The sequence below is a fragment of the Schistocerca gregaria genome, chromosome 7 (genome assembly GCF_023897955.1).
Source record: "Schistocerca gregaria isolate iqSchGreg1 chromosome 7, iqSchGreg1.2, whole genome shotgun sequence".
NCBI classification, from domain to species: domain Eukaryota; kingdom Metazoa; phylum Arthropoda; class Insecta; order Orthoptera; family Acrididae; genus Schistocerca; species Schistocerca gregaria.
Window position 1 is genome coordinate 506,587,052 of NC_064926.1, and position 26,573 is coordinate 506,613,624.

The 26,573-nt window shown below is 43.2% G+C and overlaps 1 pseudogene; it reads right to left on the bottom strand.

The window, feature by feature from the left end:
* Positions 1 to 3,445: 3,445 nt before the first annotated feature.
* On the bottom strand, positions 3,446 to 3,563 carry LOC126282712 (5S ribosomal RNA; annotated as a pseudogene).
* Positions 3,564 to 26,573: the final 23,010 nt, after the last annotated feature.

Here is a 26,573-nt window from a genome sequence, read left to right on the forward strand (position 1 = left end):
GAATGGTAAAACATCATTTTTACGGATGAATCCAGGTTTTTTATACAGCATCATGATGGTCGCATCCGTGTTGGCGACATCGCGGTATACGCATATTGGAAGAGTGTATTCGTCATCGCCATAGTGGCGTATCACCCGGAGTGATGGTATGGGGTGCCATTGGTTACACGTCTCGATCACGTCTTGTTCATATTGACGGCGCTTTGAACAGCGGACGTTACATTTCAGATGTGTTACGACTCGTGGCTGTACCCTTAATTCGATCCCTGTGAAACCCTACATTTCAGCAGGATAATACACGTCCGCATGTTGCAGGTCTTGTACGGGCCTTTCTGGATACAGAAAATGTTCGACTGCTGCCCTAGCCAGCACATTCTCCAGATCTCTCACCAATTGAAAACGTCTGGTAAATGGTGGCCGAGCAACTGGCTCGTCACAATACGCCAGTCACTACTCTTGATGGACTGTGCTATCGTGTTGAAGCTGCATGGGCAGCTGTACCTGTACACGCCATCCAAGCTCTGTTTGACTCAATGCCCAGGCGTATCAAGGCCATTATTACGGCCAGAGGTGGTTGTTCTGGGTACTGATTTCTCAGGATCTATGCACCCAAATTGCGTGAAAATGTAATCACATGTCAGTTCTAGTATAATATATTTGTCCAATGAATACCCGTTTATCAACTGCATTTCTTCGTGGTGCAGCAATTTTAATGGCTAGTAGTGTAAGAGCTTGCATAAGAGCCACAGGTGGACCGGCGCATTATTGACTTGTTGAGTTTATGAAGCTCTTTCTGTTGAATAGATCATCCAATTTTTCCGAAATCGTTATCATTTGTTTCGCTGTACATGTATACCTCATGTATCTATTGCCGTCGCTTTCGGATAATTCCTCCGTGGTGTGTCGTTTTTTCTTTTGTCTTAGAGCGCATACTGCAATAACACTCTAGATGACAACAGAAACCTTAGGTGTTGTGATGAAATGAATAAAAGTGTGTCTAAAACTGTCAGAACTTGCATTATAAGGAAAACAAATGCCTTAACACATCGTAAATAATAAGGGTAAATGCTATAGGGAGCTAAGTGCAACTTATTAGCATCAAGCAAGACTAGAAAATCAATAAATCTTACTGATGATAGCGCAAACAGTGCTGTAACATAGTAGGGAGAAGTAAAGCGTCTTGTATTAGATATAAAATCACGGACGTTTTTCACAGCAAGCACGCAACGAAAGAAGACCATCAACTTCAAAAATAAATGTAGCGAAACTACAGAGGTGTGTAACATACGCCAGTTTGATCATCTTAGCTGATTTTTTGTAGGAAACAGAGGGCCGCTCTCGTTTGTTATACACATAAAATGTCCAACGGATAGAATAAGAAGCAATCAGCGACTGTTTGCTGATCACACTCGGAGTACGGGGGAAGTGCTGTAAACAATTAGGAATATTACGGTTTAACGTCGAGTCGACGTCGCGGTTATTAGAGACGGGAAATACTTGTCTCTGATTGATGTATAAGGATGCAGAATTGCAGATGAAATATCTATTTAGTGTAATCAATGGCAGGTTGCTCTAAATGTAGAAAAACGTAAGTTCATGTGATTGAGTAGAAAAGACAATCGTGTAATGTCAGAATACAGTATTAGTGGCGTGGCGCCTTTCAGTCTGGTCGATTAAATACCTATACGTAACGTTGCAAAGCGATAAGAAATGGAACGAATATGTGGCGTTTGTAGTAGGGACGGCGAATGATGGACTGCAATTTCCTGTCAAAACTGTGGGAAAATGAGGCTCATCTACAAAGAGACTGCGGATATAGCACTGGTACCCAGAATCTTGAGCACTGCTCGAATGTATGGGATCTGGCAAATTCGATTAAAGCAGTTGAATCAATTCAGAGGCGTGCTGCTAGTTTAATTACCGGTGCCTTTCATCAACACGCGAGTATAACAGAGACGCTTCGTGAACTCAGTCGGGAATCCTTGGAGCGAAGACGACGTGTATTTCGCGAAACACTGTTAAGAAAATTTAGGAGTCCCGCATTTGTGGCTGACTGTAGAACAAATGTACTGCCGCCAACGTACGGTATATTTCGCGTAAAGCCAATTTCGCTCGAGCGACTACTTACTGGACATTATCGTTTACCCACAGTGCGCCCGCCTTTCCTGCCTGCGTCTAAATCAGCAGCTAACCATGACGTGAGTGTATCTATGAGATCAATGATCTGTAGATTGTGCCGAGCGTGGAGTTCTAGATTTCCGAGCATGCTGCACACTGCGCACGTGGAGGAACACGGATGGATACAGTGCCTTCCTGTCTTCTTAACTTTAAATGTGTTGTTTGCTTTCTTCTCGTGGCACAATGAAAAGTTACAGAAGGTCCGGGTATTTTATCCTACCAGTGTTCCCATAAAAGTAAGACGGTTCAAATGGCTCTGAGCACTATGGGACTTAACTTCTGAGGTCATCAGTCCCCTATAACTTAGAGCTACTTAAGCCTAACTAACCTAAGGACATCTCACACATCCATCCCCAAGGCAGGATTCGAACCTACGACAGTAGCGGTCGCGCGGGTCCAGACTGTAGCGCCTAGAACCGCTCGGCCACTCCGGCCGGCTAAAAGTAAGACGAAATATCTGAAAGCAAAAATGTAATTATGTTTTCCGTTGAGAAAGCCTACGCTAAGCGTAAATAAGAACGTAAAGAGCCAAATATGTTTTAATGGAAATTGTATGAACAGTGAGAATGTCAGAAATATTTCACAAGAAAATAATTTTCTATGTTCTTTGGCACTTAGGAAGGAAACAACATACAAAGAATAAAGCAAAACAGCGTTAAAAATGTTCAAATGTGTGTGAAATCTTATGGGACTTAACTTCTAAGGTCATCAGTCCCTAAGCTTACGCACTACTTAACCTAAATTATCCTAAGGACAAACACACACACCCATGCCCGAGGGAGGACTCGAACCTCCGCCGGGATCAAAACAGCGTTATTTACTGCATTCTGCACATTGTTTTTTGTGTTTACAAGTAGATATGTTATTGATCAAACTAATGTTTATATTATTAAATGTTTAGATGACACGTTTAAAATTGTTTCAGAGTTCTGGAGTGTAAGGAATTTGCAATGAAACATTTGACAGTAACTTCCACTATGAATGTTGCTTTGGTCATTAACACTAGAACACTAAAAGAAGGACAATGGTATACGGTTACCAAAAAACTTAACTAAACACCTCCCGAACAGGCCATGAAGGCCCAAAAGTACCGACCGGCCGCCGTGTCATCCTCAGCCCGCAGGCGTCACTGGATGCGGATATCGAGAGGCATGTAGTCAGCACATCGCTCTCCCGGCCCTATGCCAGTTTCCGCGACCGGAGCCGCTACTTCTCAATCAAGTAGCTCCCCCTCTGTTTGCCTCACAAGGGTTGATTTAACCCCGCTTGCCAACGGCTCTCAGCAGACCGGATGGTCACCCATCCAAGTGCTAGTCCAGATCGACAGCGCTTAACTTCGGTGATCTGATGGGAACCGGTGTTATCACTGCGGCAAGGCCGTTGGCACATGGCTACTAAAACCATCGTAAATTTTGCTACTCCCTATTTATACATTATGCACTGGTCAATAACAATTACAAGCTCTCCAATGCTATGTCACATACAAAATAATTGCAATACGTCCTGTTTTACACCCTATACTAACAGTACCGGATTGGCGGGAATCACTAATTTTTAAAAAAATATAAATCACTGATGTAATCCCAACTAAAAGGTTCTTCAATAATGTATAATGTAACTGGTTTCACTTGGAGCCTCGCCATCGTTATCTGATATCTCCAAAAGCGCCTTTGAAGGGTATCTGCAACGGAGGCATTCTGCTTCGCTAGTGCCTCAAGGAAAACAGCATCCTTGCAGCAGCCTGTCTCTTCCTTCGCTCATGGCTGACAAGGCAGAACGTTCAGCCGTTAGTGTGATGCGGCTAGAACCAACTGTATCGTAAATTTTAGGACAGCTTAGCAATCTAGAATTCATAAGCAATTCTATCACTGCTTGTTACTACATTTTGTAACTATATTTTCATTTTTCGTAAAAAGGATAGTTTCTGATAACTTGACTTTCACCGTTCATATCCCAAGTTGCGAAGCAGACAGCTCTCACGACACACACACACGTTTGACGCTGAAGTGTAAACGAAAATGACCAGCCCAAGACATACGAGATTCATTTCAGAAATAAAAGTGCAGAGGTGCTGCTGTAGACTCACTTGTCTCGATCAGTCGACTGAGACAAGAAAGCCGATCGTTTTAAAAGCGGCTTAACGCTCGATGCCCACGAGCGAGTCAACAGCCGCGCGTGCTTGCTGGGAGAGCGCGGCGTCGGAAATCGTTTCAGTGCACACTCGGTGGCATCGCAGCAGTAGTAGATGTAAGCCAACCAGTAAGCACGCAGGCAGCGCATGAGTACATTACGGAACGCAGGACGAAGTTTTGGACGCACCCAATGATTGCTTCAAGGCTGCTGAAGGGAGACTTCCAGATTTAAGAGAAGATAAAAGTAAATTCTTTTTTCTTTTCGAATGAATATACCGTCGCATGATGAGTTAACAGTGACACAGCTGTAACTCCAGCTGTTAATCTTTTCCAGGTTACTCGATAATGGCTGCACTGAAACCGATCTGCATTGTACGTACAGAATCGGCCTCTCAAAGCAGTGTGAAGTGGTTCTAGGGCACAAGGGCACTGAGGACCTCAGATGTTAAGTCCCATAGTGCTCAGAGCCATTTGAACAATTTGAAATAAATAAATTTAAATAAACGAAACTAGTGGCAGCATTCTAAAGTTTAAAGAGGTAGATGAGTTATTAGATATGTATATTTATTTGTTTATTTATGTTTAGTATAAAAAATCCGGGAAAAGCAAAATCACGCCACAAGAACATTATTTGTGAAAAAACTGTGGCAGATACAAAAAAAATTGGACTTTACATTGTTATTGCCCGAAAAATTTCCATATGTTTCAACGTATCATATATATAGTTTTAGAATATTAGTAATTTTTTTGTCAAACGTTGTTTTAATTTAGGCAGTTGTTTCGAGGGTGCATAGGGCGGCCATCTTTGAGGACAGTTGAGTTTGAACGACGCTAAGAGCCGAACGTGCCGCCCATTTGGGGGTAATATTGGGTTGGTAGCCATGATCGGGGTTAAGTATGTGTGTAGCGACGTTCGAAAACGATCAAGTTGAGCGCAATATAGTGGTTTAGGGCAGCAGACACCAGCGTATTTTGTGAACTGAGAACAGATTGTCGAGTGCCGTGATCACGACATTTAAATTTTATAATGCAGTGTTGTAGCATGAGTCATTAACAGCAGCCCTTACGTAAAAGCCCCTCAGACTGCATTTTATGTGTTTAGCCAATATATTGAAGACTATTCATGGTAAAATAGGAATAATATTATTGTTGAAATTATAAAACAACGTGAGTGATTCAATATTTTTAAATTTCACTGCAGTACCTGCTTGCACTGTTTTATATATATTATTTCAGCTTGAAAAGTGAGTTTACGACAAGTTTGGGCTGGTACCCTATGACGAACAAGTAGCCAAACATTGAGACCAGCAGATCTCTGAGTCGCTCAATTATACTGAGTGTTGAGTGTAATATATATATATATATATATATATATATATTCGTGCCATAGTACGTGAGGGCTCGAGCCAAACTATTCAATCTTCAGTGCGTAGTGTCCAGTACCATCACAGTATCTAATGACTTCACTGTCAGCGGGACGTCAAACTATAATCTACTTTTCTTAAATCTGCGTGGAAAGCCTCCACAGATGCATACGGAAATTCAAAGAAAAAAGGCGCCTGAAAAAATGTCAGGGGATCTGGAGAATATGCTACGTAATCTGAACGATGAAAACCCACCAACCGCAGGAGGATATTTACCGAACATTGGAAGAAATGTTTACTTCATTGACAGCCGACCGAAGTGGCCGAGCGGTTCTAGGCGCTGCAGTCTGGAACCGCGCGACCGCTACGGTCGCAGGTTCGAATCCTGCAACGGGCATGGATGTGTGTGATGTCCTTAGGTTAGTTAAGGTTAAGTAGTCCTAAGTTCTAGGGGACTGATGACCTCAGAAGTTAAGTTCAAAAATGGCTCTGAGCACTATGGGACTCAACATCTGTGGTCATCAGTCCCCTAGAACTTAGAACTACTTAAACTTAACTAACCTAAGGACATCACACACATCCATGCCTGAAGCAGGATTCGAACCTGCGACTGTAGTAGTCGCGCGGTTCCGGACTGAGCGCCTAGAACCTCTCGGCCACCACGACCGACCAGAAGTTAAGTCCCATAGTGCTCAGAACAATTTTGAACTTCATTGACAAGTCTGGGAAAGTACCGTGGGAAGACAAATGTATGGAACTGTGGTTGGCAGCAATGGTAGTGAACACTGAATCAATTTATTTCAGAAAGTGGAAGACTGCTCAGTTTATACTATAACTAAAATGTGTGCAATTATGTATTTAGTAGCTGAAATACAATAAACCATTGATTACACTGAATCGGAGGAAGTTACAGTATTTAAATATTGTTAAAGGAAGACTTGTTCATTCACATGAAAGGGCTCTCGCCAGGGAGCAAAGCATTTCCTGTTTAGCGCTATTGAAGTTTTAGGCCTAGAGTACTAAACTCTCGTAAAATTTTCGATTGCAGTTGGTGTCAGTTCGCGGTTCCCATCAACTTGTTGTTGTGAGTATACGATGAAAAAGAGGGCATTTTGTACTTACATTGTATGTGATATACCAGTGGAAATATTGTAACTGTAAATAACCACTGCATAAACTGTGCCTCAACACATTGTAAATAACAGGAGCAAATGCTGTAAGAGCCAAAATTCATGACTGGCTAAGAGAAGACGCGGTAATTACAAATCTACCAACATAAGTGCAATTCATTAACGTCATGCAAGACAATAAAATGAATATATCTCAGTGATGATAGCACAAACATTGCTGTAACACGTTAGGGAAAAGTAAAAGAAACAAACAGTATCTTGCATCAGTCATAAAATCCGATACCTTTTTTACAGCGAACACAGAAAGAAAGAAGAGCATCAACATCCAAAAAAATAGGTTGTTAGACTGCCTAACGAAATTACAGCGGTGTGCAACATAAGTTCATTTGATGACTGGAAACATTATAAACGTAATTAACTAGGGCATAAACTTAAATTATGACTTCCTTTGAATAAAACTTGGAGTAGTAGAAGTTACATTGTAACAATGAAACATTTCTCTCATTATTCGGTTCAAATGGCTCTGCGCACTATGGGACTTAACATCTATGGTCATCAGTGCCCTAGAACTTAGAACTACTTAAACCTAACTTTCTTAAGGACATCACATAATACCCACTCATCACGAGGCAGAGAAAATCCCTGACCCCGCCGAGAATCGAACCCGAGAACCCGGCCGTGGGTAGCGTGAACGCTACCGCACGACCACGAACTGCGGACTCCTTATTCGGTTTCGCAGTAAAACAGTCACAAAATCTTACACACAATCGAAACCGTTCTGCTTCCTTCTTAATCCTGTCATGATACTCGTTGCGAAAGGTATCGCTTATTTCACGGTCTTTCTTCACCTCTTCAGTGAAAAATTTCACGTTCAAACAGGCTGCATGAGTGGCAGGCCGGCAGCTGCTCTTACTGGTGCTGCCAATGCACGAACCTGCCCTGCCCCTTTCACCTGCGACTGCTGCTTCGCGGCGATCGGCGACGTCAGCGCGATGTAGTTGGTTTGCGATCTCGATTGATGTTTGGTCTGTGAGGCGCTCAACTTCGCGGTCATCAGCGCCCGTACAAAGTCTCAGTTTTTACACAGTCCAATTTTTCTTACACAGTCCGCTCTTGCCACTGTCACGAATTATGATGATGAGAATGAAATGATGAGAACAACACAAACACCCAGTCCCTGGGCAAAGAAAAAATCCCCAACCCGGCCGGGAATCGAACCCGGGACCCCGTGATTCAGAGGCAACAACGCTAGCCTTTTTTTTTTTTTTTTTCGGTGTATTTAATCGTAGCGGATGTGACACCCGTTAAGTTCTTTGGTGATCCTTTCTCTTTTTTTCTTTTTTTTTTCCAGAAGCCAGCCAGTTCTCTGACCCATCACGCCGCTGAGCTACCGTGCCGGCGCCACTAGACAACACGCTGCGTGCTGTGCACACGATTCAATCGCTGTGACTTCTTATAGCATCACCAGCGTAGTAAGGGGCTCCATTGTTCCACATGCACTTCTGAAACTTGCGGGAAAGTGACGCTGCGAGCTCACGATAACAAAACGCTTGCGTGCATCGAGCCTTAGGACCACGAAGACAATAGAAATTAGGACTCGTGCGGAAGAGTATAGATAGTTACCTTTCCTTCGCTCTATTTGCGAGTGGAATGCGAAACGGAACGATTGTTAATAGTAGAAAGTACCCTCCCCTATGCACCGTAGAGTGCGTGTAAATTGGAAAGGCAAAGGGAAGGAGAGTGAAGGGATCGCTGCTGTCAACTACATCGGGACACGATGCGGAATCAGAGGCGAGGAGTGAAATTGTGTGGCGGGCCAGGATTCGAACTCGGGATCTCTTGGTTATTAGGCACGTACGTTAACCACTGCGACATCCGGGCGCGAACTATCCCGGCACACCTCACGGCCGATCCACACTCCCACCGAGCGCCACCTGTCCGCCTCCAGTCCCTGTCCATTTCCTTCAAGTTGGCTACTCTGGTTCGATTCCCGGCGGGGTCAGGGATTTTCTGTGCCTCGCTATGACTGGGTGTTGTGCGATGTCCTTAGGTTAGTTAGGTTTAAGTAGTTCTAAGTTCTAGGGGACTGATGACCATAGATGTTAAGTCCCATAGTGCTCAGAGTCATTTGAACCATTTTTTTTGGCTACTCTGACAAGGGGATGGCCTCAGACACGGCCAACCGATTCGGCTCAGGTTTGGCAGGTCGCTTGTGTACAATCTAAAACGAAGGACTCTAAGTTATTTTGTGTCAACACCCCCGCAATTTTGGGAAAATCACCCCTAAAGGTTATGAGAGTAATCGACTCAAAATTGGCGGTATTGATAGATAATTGTAAATAGAGCATTTTTCATCATCAGGTATGGGGTCCACAAATGCAAAAATTTTCCAGAAATCGAGGAAAGAAACTTTTGTAACTAACGCTTCTGCACCCAGACGGTAAACGCCTTTCACCGACAGCGCCGACGGTGCAATAGCCAAGGTAATTGGCTGGGAATCGGAAAACCCGGGTTCGAATCTCGAAGAAACGTGGCGGATGTTATTCTTTTCGTTTGTATTTTTCCATATCTCAGTTGATAGGGATAGGAGGGTTAATAAGGTAAGTAAATCAATAAGGTGTGATAATAATACTTACCTTATTAACCCTCCCATCCCTATCAACTGAGATATGGAAAAATACAAACGAAAAGAACAACATCCGGTAGGTTTCTTCGAGATCCGAACTCGGGATTCTCCAAGTCCTAGCCAGTTAGTTTCGCCGTAGCGCTATCGGTTCTGTCGGTGAAAAGTGTGTACCATGTGGTTACAGAAGCGCCAGTTATAAAAGTTTCTTACCTCGATTTCTGGAAAAGTATGCATTTTCGGACCCTATATGTGATGATGGAAAATGCTCTATTTACAATTATCTATCGATCCCGCCAATTTTGAGTCAATTTCTCGTCATAATCTTTAGGGGAGAGTTTCTCACAATTTCGTGGGTGTTGACACAAAATAACTTAAGAGTCCTTTGTTTTAGGTTGTACACAAGCGACATGTCAAATCTGAGCCGCATCGATTGGCCGTGTGTGAGGCCTTCCCCTTGTGAGATTAACATTTCCGATAGAGCAGACACCGTGCATTCAAATAACTGACCGTATAGTGGTTGGGGGAGGGGGGATGTAGATAGAAACCTTAACTCGTTTTTCTATCACTGCGGGGCTCTGTGGCGGTTGCCTGCTGACATCGTCTCAACTTTGGAGCTTGACCGCCAGCAGCCAGATAATGAGATGGGTCTGCAGGACGGCGCCTGCCGCCACTGTCGCAGACGGCGGGTCCCACGAGCGTCCACAGGCGGGCCAGGCTGCAGCTCAGAGCTCAGAGCGCAGACAGAGCACAGTGCTGGCTGGCTGCTGGCCTGCGCGCTCCGCGTGCCGGGGCGGGCGCACCTCGCCGGCCTCATTGTGCCCGCCTGTGTTCTAACGGCGGCGCACCGCTTCCACACTGCCCCTGCGGCGCGGTGCACACGTCCGGCCGCCGGCGCTGCACCACTTTCAAAGGGCGAGCGCCTGCCGGGCCCTTTGTAAGGGTCACCCCGAGGGCGCCCTCCGCGCGCAGGGACCCCGTGTGACACCGGTGACCCCGGCCGCCTCAGCCGTCCTGCACATCCTTTGCTTTTTAGCTGGGCATCGTCACTATTCAAGACGATCCACCTCGTCATACAATACTTTTCGGATGCACCTATGCTCTTTGCTTCCTCGGGTATACACAAAAGCGGTTCCAAGACGGGGAGGAAAGGAGGTAGAGAGAAGCTCGTGAGGCTTATGACACACACCACCTACTTTATCTTTTTACTTAAACCGTTTATATTTTTACACATACCAGCTTCCAGAGTTATCAAATAACTTCCACGGAATAAAGTATAATGGAAGCATAAACTAGAGATAGTCGTATTGTGCACTGACGGGAAAAAATCCCAGCACCAGGAAACAATTAATGTCGAGTAATAAAATCTCAAGAATGCATTTGTCTGTTGTTGTTGTTGTTGTTGTCCTGAGACTGCTTTGATGCAGCTCTCCATGCTATTCTATCCTATGCAAGCTTCTTCATCTCCCAGTACCTACTGCAAGCTAAATCCTACCTCTCGGTCTCCCTCTACGATTTTTACCCTCCACGCTGCCCTCCAATACTAAATTGGTGATCCCTTGATGCCTCAGAATATGTCCTACCAACCGATCCCTTCTTCTTGTCTCTTCTCCCCAATTCTGTTTAGTACCTCCTCATTAGTTATGTGATCTACTCATCTATCTTCAGCATTCTTCTATAGCACCACATTTCGAGAGCTTCTATTCTCTTCTTGTCTAAATTATTTATCGTCCACGTTTCACTTCCATATATAGCTACATTCCATACAAATACTTTCAGCAACTACTGACACTTAAATCTATACTCGATGTTAACAAATTTCTCTTCTTCAAATATACTTCCCTTGCCATTGCCAGTCTACATTTTATATCCTCTCTACTTCGACCATCATCAGTTATTTTGCTCCCCAAATACCAAACTCATTTACTACTTTAAGCGTCTCATTTCCTAATCTAATTCCCTCAGCATCACCCAAGTTAAGTCGACTGCATTCCATTATCCTCGTTTTGCTTTTGTTGATGTTAATCTTATATCCTCCTTTCAAGACACTGTCCATTCCCTCCGTTTAGCTGCTCTTCCAAGTCCTCTGCTGTCTCTGACACAATTACAGTGTCATTGGCGATCCAGAAAAGTTTTTATTTCTTCTCCATAGATTTTAATACCTACGCCGAATTTTTCTTTTGTTTCCTTTACTGCTTGAGCAATATACAGATTGGATAACATCGGAGACAGGCTACAAACCTGTTCCTCTCCCTTCCCAACCACTGCTTCCCTTTCATGCCCCTCGACTCTTATAACTGCCATCTGGTTTCTGTACAAATTGTAAATTGCCTTTCGCTCGCTGTATTTTACCCCTGCCACATTTAGAATTTGAAAGAGAGTACTCCAGTCAACATTGTCAAAAGCTTTCTCTAAGTCTACAAATGCTAGAAACGTAGGTCTGCCTTTCCTTAATCTTTATTCTAAGATATCGCGAAGACAAACCAATGCAAATGTGAACCGCTGGTACACTATTAACAGGAGTAACCACGAAACGTTGAACACAAGTACGCAAGCGTGCATGCGTTCTGTTGTACAGGTACTGGATGTCATTTTCTGGGATGGACTTCCACGCCTGTTCTGTTTGGTCGATCAGTGCAAGGACGGTTAATGCTGTTTGGGCGTGACGCTGGGGATGTAATCCAATGACGTCTCATAGTGTTCGATTGGGGACAGATCTGGTGATGAAGAAGGCCAAGCAACAAGTCGGCACTCTGTAGAGTTTATCGGGTTACAAGAGCGGTAGGTGGGCGAGCGGTAACCTGTTGGAAAACACCCCTGCAATGCTACGCATGAATAGCAACACAGCAGGTCGGATCACCAGACTGACGTGTAAGTTTGCAGTCAGAGTGCATGGAATAGCCACCAGAGTGCTTCTGGTGTCATACGAAATCGAACCCCAGACCTTAGCTCCTGGCGAAGCTCCAGTGCGTCTAGTAATCTGAAAAGTTGGTTGAGGGCCTCAACAGACATCCCTAAAATCGTTACACGGCCATCGCTGGCTCCGAGGCTAAACCACACTTCATCGGAAAACACAACAGAATCGCGCCATTGAAGTTGCAAGTGGAGGTGGTTTGGGGTCAATGGAATGCACGCTATGTGCTGTCCTTGAAGTAACCTGTTTGTAACAGTTCGTTGTGTCACTGTGCTGCCAACTGCCGCTCAAATTATTGGGGCAGGTGCAATACGATCATGTACACTGGCTGCATTCCTGCCAACTCTTTCTGTCATATAGCAGAAGGAACAACCAGCCTCTGGTAGCCTTTTTTAGACGACCTCGTGTAAACTCAGTGAGGTGTTGACAATGGCGCCTTGACTGATATCAACTCATCACGTTCAATCTCACAAGTGTCAGTTTAAGCACAGTCTTGTATACTTTTTCTAAAGGGACGTTTCAACTAACGCTCACGACCGTTGCAGCGTGTGTTTAAAGCAAACCTCATTTGCAATATCATAGTGGCGTTAATAGCGCCACTTCTATGCGACTGGCTTGAAATCTGAATAGACACCATCTTTCGGATGTAGAAGCACGCCTGCCATCTTTTGTTTCTGTAGCAGCAAATCTACCTGCATTCTACAGGGAGTAACTAAATTCCCATGACGGCCGTTGCCGCCGAGCGGTTCTAGGCGCTCCAGTCCGGAACCGCGCTGCTGCTACGGGAGCAGGTTCGAATTGTGCCTCAGGCATGGCTGTACGTGATGTCCTTAGTTTAGTTAGATTTAAGTAGTTCTAAGTCTAGGGGACTGATGACCTCAAATGTTAAGTCCGACAGTGCTTTTGAGGCGTAGCGCCTTATACCGATCCTGCCTTGGAGGCGGTTAAGTGGGAGATGTGTCTCAGAGCTGGATAGTGACAAATGGTGACGCGAGACTGGACGCGCACGTAGTTTATATATCGGCCGATAGAGGACAGTATTGGATAGGGGGGCTGATTTCGTTTCGATTATGCCCACTAGAGTGCACTAAAGTAATAGAAGATTTTTAATAAACTGTTCTAGTATTTTCATAAAGTCTTTTTGTGTATGTAAAGTGTTATAAATGTGTTATAGCAGTATTAATGATGCGTGTGTGTGGTTTCAGGTTAATATAAAGACAATTGTTTAACGAGTTATGTTGTAGGATTTAGTGTGAGAACATTTCGAAGAAGTATAGATATGGACAAAGGGGATTTTTGTAGTACAGATTTGTAAAGTAAGTTTATGGTAAAGGGAAATTTAATTCAGGTGTAAATAACAATAGTAAATTACTTCATGCATAAACAAAACTTCTGCATATTAGATAATTACGTCGGTAAAAGGTGCAGTCGTTATGTTTACTATTTTGCGATTGGTTATTGACGAAAAGCGCGGCCTGACGCGGGAGAATGTTGTTTTGCTATTGGCTATTGGGTAAACTGACCAATGGTAAAGCAATATACTTCGCGCGCCTTTCTCTGCTGGTAGAGAAGACTTGGAGTATTCTGGAAAAGAGTCAGAGCCTAGCCATGAAACAGTTCGGACGTGTGTAGCAGTAGTTCCGATGGAAACGATAAGTTGCCGGATCTAGCAGTGTTTCATACATCAAAAGTGTTGGAAAGTGATGGCAGAATTATTCCGATGTGTGTGTAGAAATTTCGGAATTTTAAGTGAATTTTGTGACGAGAAAAGACATACATTCTGCGTGGCGTATTGGGTTAGTTTGTTTTGGGGGAGGAGACCAGACAGCGAGGTCATCGGTCTCATCGGATTAGGGAAGGACGGAGATGGAAGTCGGCCGTGCCCTTTCAAAGGAACCATTCCGGCATTTGCCTGGAGCGATTGAGGGAAATCATGGAAAACCTAAATCAGGATGGCCGGACACGGGATTGAACCGTCGCCCTCCCGAGTGGCGTGTCGCATTGAGCAGGTCGGTGGCTAAAAACTGTGACTGCATTTGGTACCGACGGACTTAATATTTGTCGAGTATTATCAATCAGAAACAATCAGTAATTTTGTAGCTATTACGTGTTCGGGAAATTCAACACCATAAACTTGCTAAGGTGAGTGAAAGGGATTGTGAGTGACTGTATTAAGACTAGCACGGGCTTTGCAGTGATACTTGTCCACCTAAGTTTCAGAATATATTAATTGAGGACAAAATTTCCAACCTTTCATTTCGTGCTTCTCCCGAAACGTAGATTAGTGACTTTAATTGCAGCCTGGTTCACGTCGAAGTACAGTAGGTTTCACTCGGCTTTCCTACTGATGATTTGCTGAGACAATTTTCACAGGTAGGTGCAGGTACGTCGTAAAGGGACGGAAAGAACCGCGCCGCCGCACTTAGAGCCATTTGAACCATTTTTTTTTTTTTAATTCACTTTTCGGACTCTGAAGAACGAATCTTTACACTGGACATGTATACGGCAAATCAGTGTTTTCTTTTTTTTTTTCTGTCATCTCCAACAACATTGCTACAAGACATAAGGGAAGGCATTTTGCGTGATGGAGCTCTACATGAGCTATTGTGGTACCACAGTGCGTCGGAAATTCAGGACCACATTTAATGGGGCGACACGTACCAAACAATCTATTTACTCGTGGATACAGTAGTTAAGGAAATAAAGGCAGCAGGCTACCATCAATGTCTGAGAATCATGTCGAACAGTTCCATGAAACATTATTCAAAAGTCGACAAAAGTCAACGTCTTTTGCTAGTCGCGAATTAGAAATTCCACAGCTATCTGTTTGGAGAGTGCAGAGAAAACGACTACAAGACAAAGTATACGAGAATCAGTCACCCCAAGTCATTACACATGGCGACAAACCTTTGGTGGAACAGTTTTGCATTGATATGATAGGACGATTTCAAGCGCAGGTTCATTTTCAGCTAGGAGGCTACCTTTCACCTGAACGAGGCAGTAAACAGACACAGCGTAGGAATACGGTGAGCCGAAACCGCCACACTGCCGAAGAACAAGTGTGAATCCCGAAAGATTAATGTGCGTTGCGATTTGTCAAGGGAAGAAGTATATGGACTCTTCATCTTTATAGAGACGTCGATCAATGTGCAAACTTACATGGACATACTTCAGCTGTGGCTCACTCCGCAACTGGAAGGGGACAATGACAATTTCGATTTTCAACACGCTGGTGTTATCGCTGTTCTACAACGATACTCGTGAGTCCTAGGAAACTGAGTTACAGCGATGATGCATCGGTCATGCAGTTGCTGGCATGCGCCCATGTTCACTACATCTGACAACGTGTGGTTCTTATTTGTCGGGCTACATCGAGAAAGCTGTGTTTCACATCTTCACTTCCCGACAGTCCCGCTGATTCACGAGGACTCATCAAGTCACCTCTAACTGATACCGATGAGGACACTGTTTGGCGAGTGTGGTCCGTATTGGACTATTGAGTTGAATTATGCTGTGTGACTAACGGTTCACACATTGAACATTTGTGAACATCATAAAAGAACCTTCCTGAGTTGCTGTTTGCATACATATGTATGGCTATACTACTATACAAAGACAAGATGTAGTCGAACGTTGTTAACAAAAATGTCAAAGAGTTCTCGACTCATTTACTTCAAATTTATACACGATACTCTAATAAACATTCGCTCGTACACAGAGAACATTTTTTTTAAATGTATAGTTGTGTATGAAGACAAATCATTGTTTACGGTTGTTACCAAAAATCTCGAAAAGCTGATGATCAAGTTGCGTCAAATTCTTCGACGGTTTCCTAACCCTAATAAATATGTAGGTGTAACAATTTGAAGTAAAACAGTCAAGAACTTTTCTAGATTTTTTTATTAATACGTTGCCCATTTATATATTAAATATATATTTATGTACCATATAAATTTAAAAATACATATTAACAGAATTCTTCATATTTATTGACCGATTGACTTCAAAATTTTCCACGATACGCTAATAAACTTCCAGATAGTATTTGTTAGCAAAACTCTCGAAAAGTTCTTGATAGTTTTAATTCTAATTGCTACACTATACTATACTAACATTCGTAACGGCACACGTTGTATACTTTTTTAAGCAACATTGTAAAGATTTTCCTTTACAACCGATTGCGAGAAAGGTAATGATGTTCTGTGAAAATGTTGAATTTCATTTTCTTTCTTGCAGCTGCTTTCGTCTTAGATAACAGGGCTTTTAAACCATTCGATACATTGTTTCTTGCACATTTATTCTTTCTCACAATACATAACTTTAAAGAAAAATTTTACACACAGCAGTGTGCTGTTTTGTTATTTTCGTCATAGTTTCAAGAGGAAAGAGGAATTTTGTATTTATGGCTTATCGACTTACGATTAAAACGCTGCTTTAGAATCTGAATCATCCGAAATTTTGCGATCCTACCGTTCGCAGATTAAAACTATGAGAAATACTGAGCTATTCTCGCAGATCCAACACTTGGAGAAGTTACTCCTATACCTTTACTGAAGCGATAAACAAGGCTCAAGGTCGGACATAGAATGGACGGTGACGGGGAGAAAATGGACAGACAGATGAGGATGGTGGAGATGGACAGAGAACGGGATAAAGATGTGATGGTCAGAGAGTGGAAAGGAGAGATACAAAGAGAGGGGGGAAGAGCAGGATATAGATAAAGAGCGGGGCAGGAGGGAATGGACAGAGAGAGAGAGTGGAAGAGGAGATTAGTACACTTATACAATTCCCGTACATATTCAACAATTGTGAAGTAATGGCTAGTAATAATATTATACTTCACCTTAATACATGAAAGAAGGAAGGAAGATTGGGTTTAGCGTCCCGTCGACATCAAGGCCACTAGAGACGGAGCACAATCTCTAATTTTGTAAAAGATGGGGACGGAGATCTGCCATGCCCTTTCAAAATAACCATCCCGGATTTTGACTGGAGAGATTTAGGAAAATTAGGTAAAACCTAAACCTGGATAGGTGGACCCGTGTTTTTTAACCGTCGTCCTCCAGAATGCGGGTCCAGTGTGCTAACCACTGCGCCACCTCGCTCGGTACTTTGATACAAATATTTTCTATAGTCAGTTGAAAGTGTCAAGATCATTCTGAACAATCCTGTAAATGTAGGCTTTCATGGCCGGTGTTTACTTAAGTAAGAACTTCCGGTTTGAGAAGTTCGTCTCCGACAGTGGGAAACATTTTCAGATTTACCTACAGTCGTGGAAGGAAAAATTCATAACATAATTTAGACTACGAAACTTCGACACTTGGAAGTGTCTTTTATTCGTCTTCTACTTTCTAAACGCACGCGCTAGTAGAGCAGCGTCCACTGAAGTGATTTTGGCTAGTCTAGTGTGAAACCGGCTGAAATTTACCCGGGAATGTTGAAACACTACAGCGGAAAGCGTTTATGCGATTTAAATATTCGTAAGAGGATCAAACAGCTTAAATCGGGCAAAACAAGTGTCAACGATATTCATCACGTGGGAGGACCTGTTAAAGTTTCGACTAATAAGTTAGAAAAAAATCATGATGATGCCCTTATTTGCAAGTACAGGTGGTTCTTGTAACGTTAGTGTGCAAGGGTGCATTCATCATTCGTCACAAACTTCAGTCCCATAGTAAGTGTTCGGCACGGTTTGCAAGCCACAAGACCAGAAGTACATTGTTAAGAAAAGCGGATGTCTTCCTAAATACGAAGGTTATCTTACCTGAATAATAATTCGGTTAATATCAGTGTCCGTAACACTATTCCCATCACCAGGTCTCCAACAGAACCCCACCATGTTATTCCCCATTCCTCTGGCTACAAACCCTTTGTTTCAGCATTATCTCCTTTCAATGCGATGTCTTCGCGCCGCTCTCAGGGATGGCCTGTATGGCCACAAGTTACCATTCTACTAGTCGACATAGGAGTCAACGTCTCACAGCATCAATAACTTCCCCCTGATCCACGTACTGCTTTCCACTTAGTGAATCCGTCATCGGGTCAAAGAGATGGAAGTCGGAAGGTGCGAGATACGGGCTGTAGGTTTGATGAGGAAAAACAAACCAAATAAGATTTGTGTGCTCCTCTCAGGTGTACAGACGTGTGTGAGGCCTTGCGTTGTAATGGAGAAGGAGAAGTTGATTTACATGTTTGTGGATACTTTCCAACACTGCAGGAGCGAAAACTGTGTGCGACGGCCGTCACGCTGGAGATCGGACAGGTATGCGTAAGCTTGTTGCGGCCCTGACAGATTTCTCGCCCAACGACTCATCGTGCTTTTGTTCCCTCTCAGGTCTCCGTAGACATTCTACAAGCGCCTTCGAATATCTGCGATGCAAAAGAAACACAGTGACAGCTCTCCACTTGGAACGAACTTCCGTTATGGACACAATTTTGCAGGCTACGTATAGGACCTCCGCCATCAGAACTTCACGCAATTATAGGCGCTGAAACGGAAAAATTTCACGATGTCCCACAACAAATTTCGCAGTTTTTCAACCGAAACTGGACAAGAATAAATGTGTTGCATTACTTATTGAGCGCCCTTCGTCCGATAGATAGTTCACACCTGACGTTCTACCCCTTTCCATTCAGTGGCTTCACATGTAAATAGGCAGGATGCATTACCTTCCATCGGAATACCAATGGCTACGCTTCTTATGCAAAATTAAGGTGATCTGTCAGGTAGAGCGTTAGTGAAAACCACATGCCCCCGTGAATACGAAAGGGCTTTTCATCGTTGTGTAACAGTGAATCACGTCGCCAGAATAAATTACTTGCCGATCAGTTCGAGTAAAGCGATCCCGTGAGCCAGGATGCAATCTCCGTCAGTTCTCGGACACCTGAGAACGCGACAGACCCATGGACAATAAGTATCGCTTGGTAGACGGCTCCATGGATTAGGACCACGGAATCTGCTCCGACACCCTGCCTAAACGTGAGTCAGGGTGAGTCCTTTCCACTTCAAATGGCCCGACATTTCGGGTCAGGGGTGAATGCCGAAACGCTGTTGGTGTCGGCATATAAAAAATCGAACCGTTGGTTTCTTATTCAAATAGTGCTTTAGAAGCGATCAAAATGCCTACGGATCTAGTTCAACACTTCTGTATTCTAAGGTCTCGTTGAGACTTCAGGATCGTATCCATACTGTACGAACATCAGCAGGCGTTGCAGCCTACTTAAGTTTATTGATGACCCAAGACAGGCGTTGTTTGTCAGGTAATGCAGAGAGTATGGAAACCTATAGGACACTTTGGTTGCTTCTAGGCAGTAAAGCATGAGGTACGAGTGGAACTCAGAAAGTAACTTCTTAATTTATGTAGCCATATTGTCCGTAGCTGCTTTACAATTTCTGAGGGTATTTTCTTTCTGTCGTTGCAACCACAACAAAATGAATTTTTTTTTGTTTTTTGTTTCAACTAGACACGTCTTGCTTTATTGAGGTAAAGCATCAACAGTGGTCTGTAATTAAATATATTTATGATCTAATTTGTTTCTAAGATCGAAAAACAGTTCGTTAAGAATATGTTCCTTTGTACTTACCGTGATTTTTACTTTGTTTCTTTCCTACATCGGAAATGCCGTCTGCTAGCAGATCTTTTGTCTTTTTCCTCGTTGTGCTAGTAGACAGCATTTCCCTATGGAGGCGAGAAACCAACTGAAAATCACCGTACCTAAGAAGTAACATACTGTTAACGAACTGTTTTTCGATCTTAAAAACAAATCAGATTATAAATATCTTTCATGACAGACAACTGATGATAAATTTCCTCAATAAAGTGACACGCGACTGGTGAAAACAAACAAATCAAATTATAAATATATTTAATTACAGACCATTGATGATGCTTTACCTCAATGAAGCGAAACACATCTGGAGAAAAAACACGCACGAAAAGACCCTCTGTAATTCAGAAAGTAGGCTACTCATTGTTATTGCTGGTCAAGTAATTTTTATTGTATTCTGCACCAAACTTCAAAGTTACACACACATACGCACACATACACTCACACATGACACAATTTTTTCAGCACCTGTAACAGTCACAGAACTGTCTTCGTATCGTTCAATTGCTCGACGATAGAAATCATCTCCTTGGTGAAGGAGACATCCGAGAACAGCTGTGAGAACGTCCTCATCGTTGGAAAATCTCTTTCCCACCAGGTGTTCCTTCGCCTTACCGTAAAGATGGAAATCGCACTGCGAAAAATCTAGCCATCCCGCCAAGCATCACCCACGGCAGACCAGCCTCGGTCAACGTGTTGTCAGCGTCTGATTACGGATAGACACGACACTGCATTTGCTCCGTACACCAGGTAGAATGTCACGGTGAATGTGCGCTCAGTATAGACGTTTTGTCCACACGAATCGTACAGTCCCCAGTACTTCAACTTTGGTGTGCGAAGAAAGAAAGAAGGTATCTGTTTAAGGTCCACCGACATTGACGTCATTAGGGATGGAGTACAAGCTCGGGTTCAAGTAAGCATGAGGAAGGAAATCGACAACGCCCTGAAAATGGAACCATCATCCCTGCATTGGCCGGAGTAATTTCGGGAAATCACGGAAAACCTAAATCAGGATGGACGGAGGCGGAGTTGAACTGTCGTCCTTCAGAATGTGGTTGGAGTGCATTTGCAGTTGACGTCTCACTTCAGTCTCACGTTGTGATGCACCCATCATCTAAACCGCACCAGAATTGGCTCTGCAGGAAACCCAAAACGAGTATTCTCTCCAGACAATGCGCCGCTCATGTTGCGAAAAGGTCTAAGTTTAGGACGACATGTGTAACTTACTGTCTGACGTCGCTGTGTGCATCTAAATGAGTATTTACAGCGATTGTGATCTTACATTTCGAATTTTGTGTTGTTTTATGCAATGTGCTAGTAAAATTCAGGCGTCGTACAGTGTGCACCATTAACGCAACTGACTATGACAAGTGAGGAAAGAGTTGGTGAGGCATTTGGACTCCGTGAAAAGTTTCCATCTGACGGCTGTGTTGGCTAGAGTTTCTTCACATCTCAGTGCTCCTCACACTACAGTGCTGCAGAGTCATTGACGGGCCTAGTCTATCCGTTTCGGCGAATGTGGGTAATTGTTTCAATCGGAGTGAGTGTAATATACAGTGAATTCCGGGAACAATCAAAATTTTACGTTTCTGGTCATTCCAGTGTTACGTACTACAGATCATACGCTCATATCATTAGAAATGTGTCAATTTTCGTTCACTTTTAATAGTTTTTCGTCAAATTCTGTTTCAGTTTCAAAGGAAGTTTTAACATGAGGCTCTTTATACGAAAACGATCATTTCTCATAGACGTAATATTCGAAGGCACCTGTTTTGGCACACTCTCCAAAGACTTCTTTCTTCATTCTTGTCTCACTGAGTTGGAACCCTCTTTCTTTATCCACGCATCGTCGGAACCACGAACTGTACGCTGATTTTCTTTCTTCCACCCACGAAAGATAGCATATTGGGCATCATAGTAGATACAGAGCTCGATTCAGATGCTCGTCCAGTTATCAAAATTTGTGTTTTTCGTGGGATTCATAAATCAACACGAGTCGCAGTTTGGTTACTGCGTTGAGGACTTACCGATTCTGTTCTTATCGAGCCGAGTTAAAATACAGTCTTTTGTGACGATAGAGTATGATTACAAAAACACCCAGGTTGTACCAATTGTTAGAGAAGGTTGATGGATTACTGCACATGTCTAATTGTCGTCTCATGGGCGTCTCCTAACAAGGACAGCGATGCTGCTCAAATCGTTCCCGAATAGAAACTGGTCTAGCAGCCTGAAGCCTGTAATTCGTTACTGAATGATCATACACTTGTTGAAACTGGTGTACATGATTGCTCTAAATAGCAGGTTTAGACAGTTCTGGCGTAATGTGGACGACCAAAGTGAGAAATACAATGGCTCTCCCAACTGTTGTATAACTTTGCAGAGCATTCCACAGACAGAGACCCCAATCTTTTCTCCGTCAATTCCCCGTATTGTAACGGGCTTCTTTGACATATTGTATTGTGCAACTGCTACTACAACTTGTTTAGATTTCTGTATTAAATTAGTGAACTGTATATATATTCTTTTTAGTTCAAATGGCTCTGAGCACTATGGGACTTAACTTCTGAGGTCATCAGTTGCATAGAACTTAGAACTAATTAAACCTAACTAACCTGAGGACATCACACACATCCATGCCCGAGGCAAGATTCGAACCTGCGACCGTAGCGGTCGCTCGGTTCCGGACTGTAGCGCCTAGAACCGCACGGCCACTCTGGCCGGCTATATTCTTTTTCTCTGTATTTTATTTTCCCTGTTACACGTTGCTTATTTTGGATTATATGACTTGATGTGTACAGATGCAATGTAATTTATTATGTCTACATCAACATCTACATCTACATCGATACTCTACAAATCACACGAAAGTGCCTGGCGGAGGGTTCATCGAACCACCTTCACAATAATTCTATGCTGTTCCAATCTCGAAGAGCGCGAGGAAAAAGACGAACACCTATATCTTTTCGTGCGGGCTCTGATTTCCCTTGTTTTATTACGATCATAGTTTCTCGCTATGTAGATTAGCGTCAACAAAATATTTTCGCATGGACGGAGAAAGTTTGTGATTGAAATTTCGTGAGAAGATTCCGCCACAACGAAAAACGCCTTCGCCCTAACGATGTCCAACCCAAATCCAGTATCACACCAGTGGCACTCTCTCCCCTGTTTCTCGTGCTGTTCTTCTTTGAACTTTTTCAATGTACTCCTTTAATCAAATCTGGTAAGGTCCCACATGACGCAGCAGTACTCCGTAAGAGCACGCTCAGGCGTAGCCTAAACTGTCGTTTTAGTAGCTCTGTTGCATCTTCTCAGTGTTCTGCTAATAAAACGCCGTCTTTGGTGCACCTTCCCCCAAACATTTTCTATGCGTTCTTTCCAGTTTAAGTTGTTCGTAATTGTAATTTGTAAGTACTTAGTTAAATTCACGGTCTTCAGCTTTGACTGTTTGATAGTGTAACCGACGTTTGACGGATTCCTTTTAGCTCTCCTGTGGATGACCTCACACTTTTCATTAATTGGAGACATTTGCCAATTTTTGCACCGACAGATATCTTTTCCTAAATCGTTTTGCAGTTTGTTTTGGTCTCCTCATGGCTTTACTGGACAATGAACGACAGCATCATCTGCAAAGAACCTAAGACTGCTGCTCAGCTTGTCTCCAGCATCGTTTATATAGATAAGGAACAGCAGAGGGCCTACAACACTACCTTTGGGAATGGCAGAAATAACTTCTGTTTTATTCGACGATTTTCCGTTAATTACTACGAACAGTGATTTCTCTGACAGGAAATCGCGAATCCAGTCAATATTGTCATTGTTCCATAAAAACACGGGAGAACTGCCGGATATCAGTAACGTCCTGCCACGGTATTTCGGCGTAGAGTCTTCTGGCCATCTGCAGGTGAGTGCCACTGTTTTATTGAACAATCTGTACGCCGGGAAAGCTTTAAACATCACAATATTGTCATTTATTGTGTAGTGCTATTTCCATGTCGGTACGTAATTTCGTTGTAATTTTAGGAGCTTTAGCACATTACGAAAATCTTTTCCTTTTTATGCTGCAGCCATGTTGCGCACAGGGCAATCTCCTGGGAATCAACATGAGCCAAAGGAGATGGACAGAAAGCCATGTCAACAGGTAGTCGGCAGCTAAGCATTGGAGCAACTGGCTCGTGGCCAGACATTATGTTCGCTGTGAGGTTTTTACATAGTCCACGTCTTCAACATTGATATGCTGTTAAAAGGACTATTAAGTACTTGCAGGGGAACAAAGATCAGGCCATAAGGTACAAAGCCGATTCTACTGGACTGACGGTCTACTCCGATGCCGATTTAGCTGGTCTCTGCGACACTCGTCCGTCAACAACAGGCAATGTGAGCTTGTTAGCAGCTGGGCCTGTGACATGATGTCCAGGTCGTCAGAAACGTGTAACCAGGTCAACAACGGAGGCTGATTACATAGCAGCTTCAAGTGCTGCTACTGTAGTTGTTTGCATGAAATGTATTCGCAGTTGCGAAAGTGGATAATCATTAGCCGTATAATGGGATAACGACAGTGAAAATTTGTGCCCGTCCGGGACTCTAACCCGGATTTATCCACTTATCGCGAGCGATCGTATTACCGTTAAGCAATCCGAGAACTCTTCAGAGGCATATCCAAACTTCCATATGTCACTCTTACATCCATTATATATATTCCCGTACAGCGGAGACATTTTGACTGAAAGCCTCTTGCCCGGTGTCGGCGGATAAGTACAATATTTCAGTGCATGTGTTGTTCAGAAGTATGGTGCAATTGAAACGTCCCCTTAGAAAAATTATACGAGACTGTGCTTAAACTGACACACAATATTTTTTTAGCGCAACGTAATCTGACTTTCAGTAATCCCTACAAAAGAATGGCCCTGACTAACATTAACCTATACGTTTCACAAATCACTTACCTCACAAAAATCTTGGTTACCCGAACTACTGCAATACAGCGAGCGCCACTACTGCCAGCTAAATAAAAGATTCAAACTACGGAAGGCACTAACTACTGATAGGCATAGTTAGCAAATGAAAGATTGTAATAGAGAACAAACAGTGTATTTACCTTACCTAGTGATAATATATATAGCAGTTCATGACATCCAGTCTTACAAGTTTCGAAACTCCGCCATCTCTCTCCCCACATCCACCCCCATGCTCCCCACAAAAAATTTGACAAATAGTTTTGGGCCCTGGCCAATACAGATTTGAAAAAAATTTTCATAATTACAATAACAAAGATATCAAATACACCCACTTGTTGATACAATGTTGGTCAAAAGCTGACCGTTCATCACAGTAAAATTGCAGTGTTTTTCTCAAAGTCTGAGCAATAAAAGAAATTGCACTTGGATGTAGTGGATTTCCATTCAGTCTTGAAGAAGTAGTGTTGTCCTTCCAACGGAAAGACAGTGCTGACTCTTGACATGCAGACAGGTAATGGGCCACAACAGAGCAAACCCACAGCAGAGTCAGTCGAAGTTTTGAAGAATATTGGTAGGTAGGTCATCACAGAGCAGACCCACTGTAGTCCTAGTAGAGATTGTGGTATTGGTGGGCCACCAAAGGAGCAGACCCACTGCAGTCCTTGTATAAATAATGGTATTGGTGAGTCATCAAAGGTGTAGACCCACTGTAGTCCTTGTAGAGATAATGGTATTGGTGAGTCATCAAAGGTGTAGACACACTGTAGTCCTTGTAGAGATGGCTAGCGGTCAACTGTTGCGATTGTGCAGGTGCACAATCACCATCGAAGAGTCTTTCGGAGCTTATAGCAAGTCCAAAAAACCACCACTTGTGTGCTCACAAAGTTTTTGGAATTGTCCTTAGAACCAGCAATGCTGTTAACCATTCCCCTGCTGACTCATACATACATACAGCAATCTTTTCTAAATAGCTTTGCAACTGATACTGGTCTTCGGATGACCTTACTATATGGTAAATTATAGCACCATCTGAGAACAACCTAAGAGAACTGCTCAGATTGTCACCCAGGTCATTTATATAGATCAGGGACAGCAGAGGTCCCAGGACGCTTCCCTGGGGAACACCTGATATCACTTCAGTTTTACTCGATGATTTGCAGTCTATTACTACGAACTGCGATCTTCCTGACAGGAAATCACGAATCCAATCTCACAACTGAGACGATACCCCATAGGCCCGCTGCTTGATTAGAAGTCGCTTGTGAGGAACGGTGTCAAAAGCTTTCCGGAAATCTAGAAACATGGAACCAACTTGAGATCCCCTGTCGATAGCTCCTATTACTTCATGCGAATAAAGAGCTAGCTGCGTTGCACAAGTACGATGTTTTCTGAAACCATGCTGATTGCGTATCAATAGATCGTTCCCTTCGAGGTGATTCATAATGTTTGAATACAGCATATGCTCCAAATCCCTACAGCAAACTGACATCAATGATATAGGTCTGTAGTTAAATGGATTACTCCTACTACCCTTCTTGAACACTGGTGCGACCTGCGCAATTTTCCAATCTGCAGGTACAGATCTATCGGTGAGCGAGCGGTTGTATATGATTGCTAAGTAGGGAGCTATTGTATCAGCGTAATCTGAAAGGAACCTAATCGGTATACA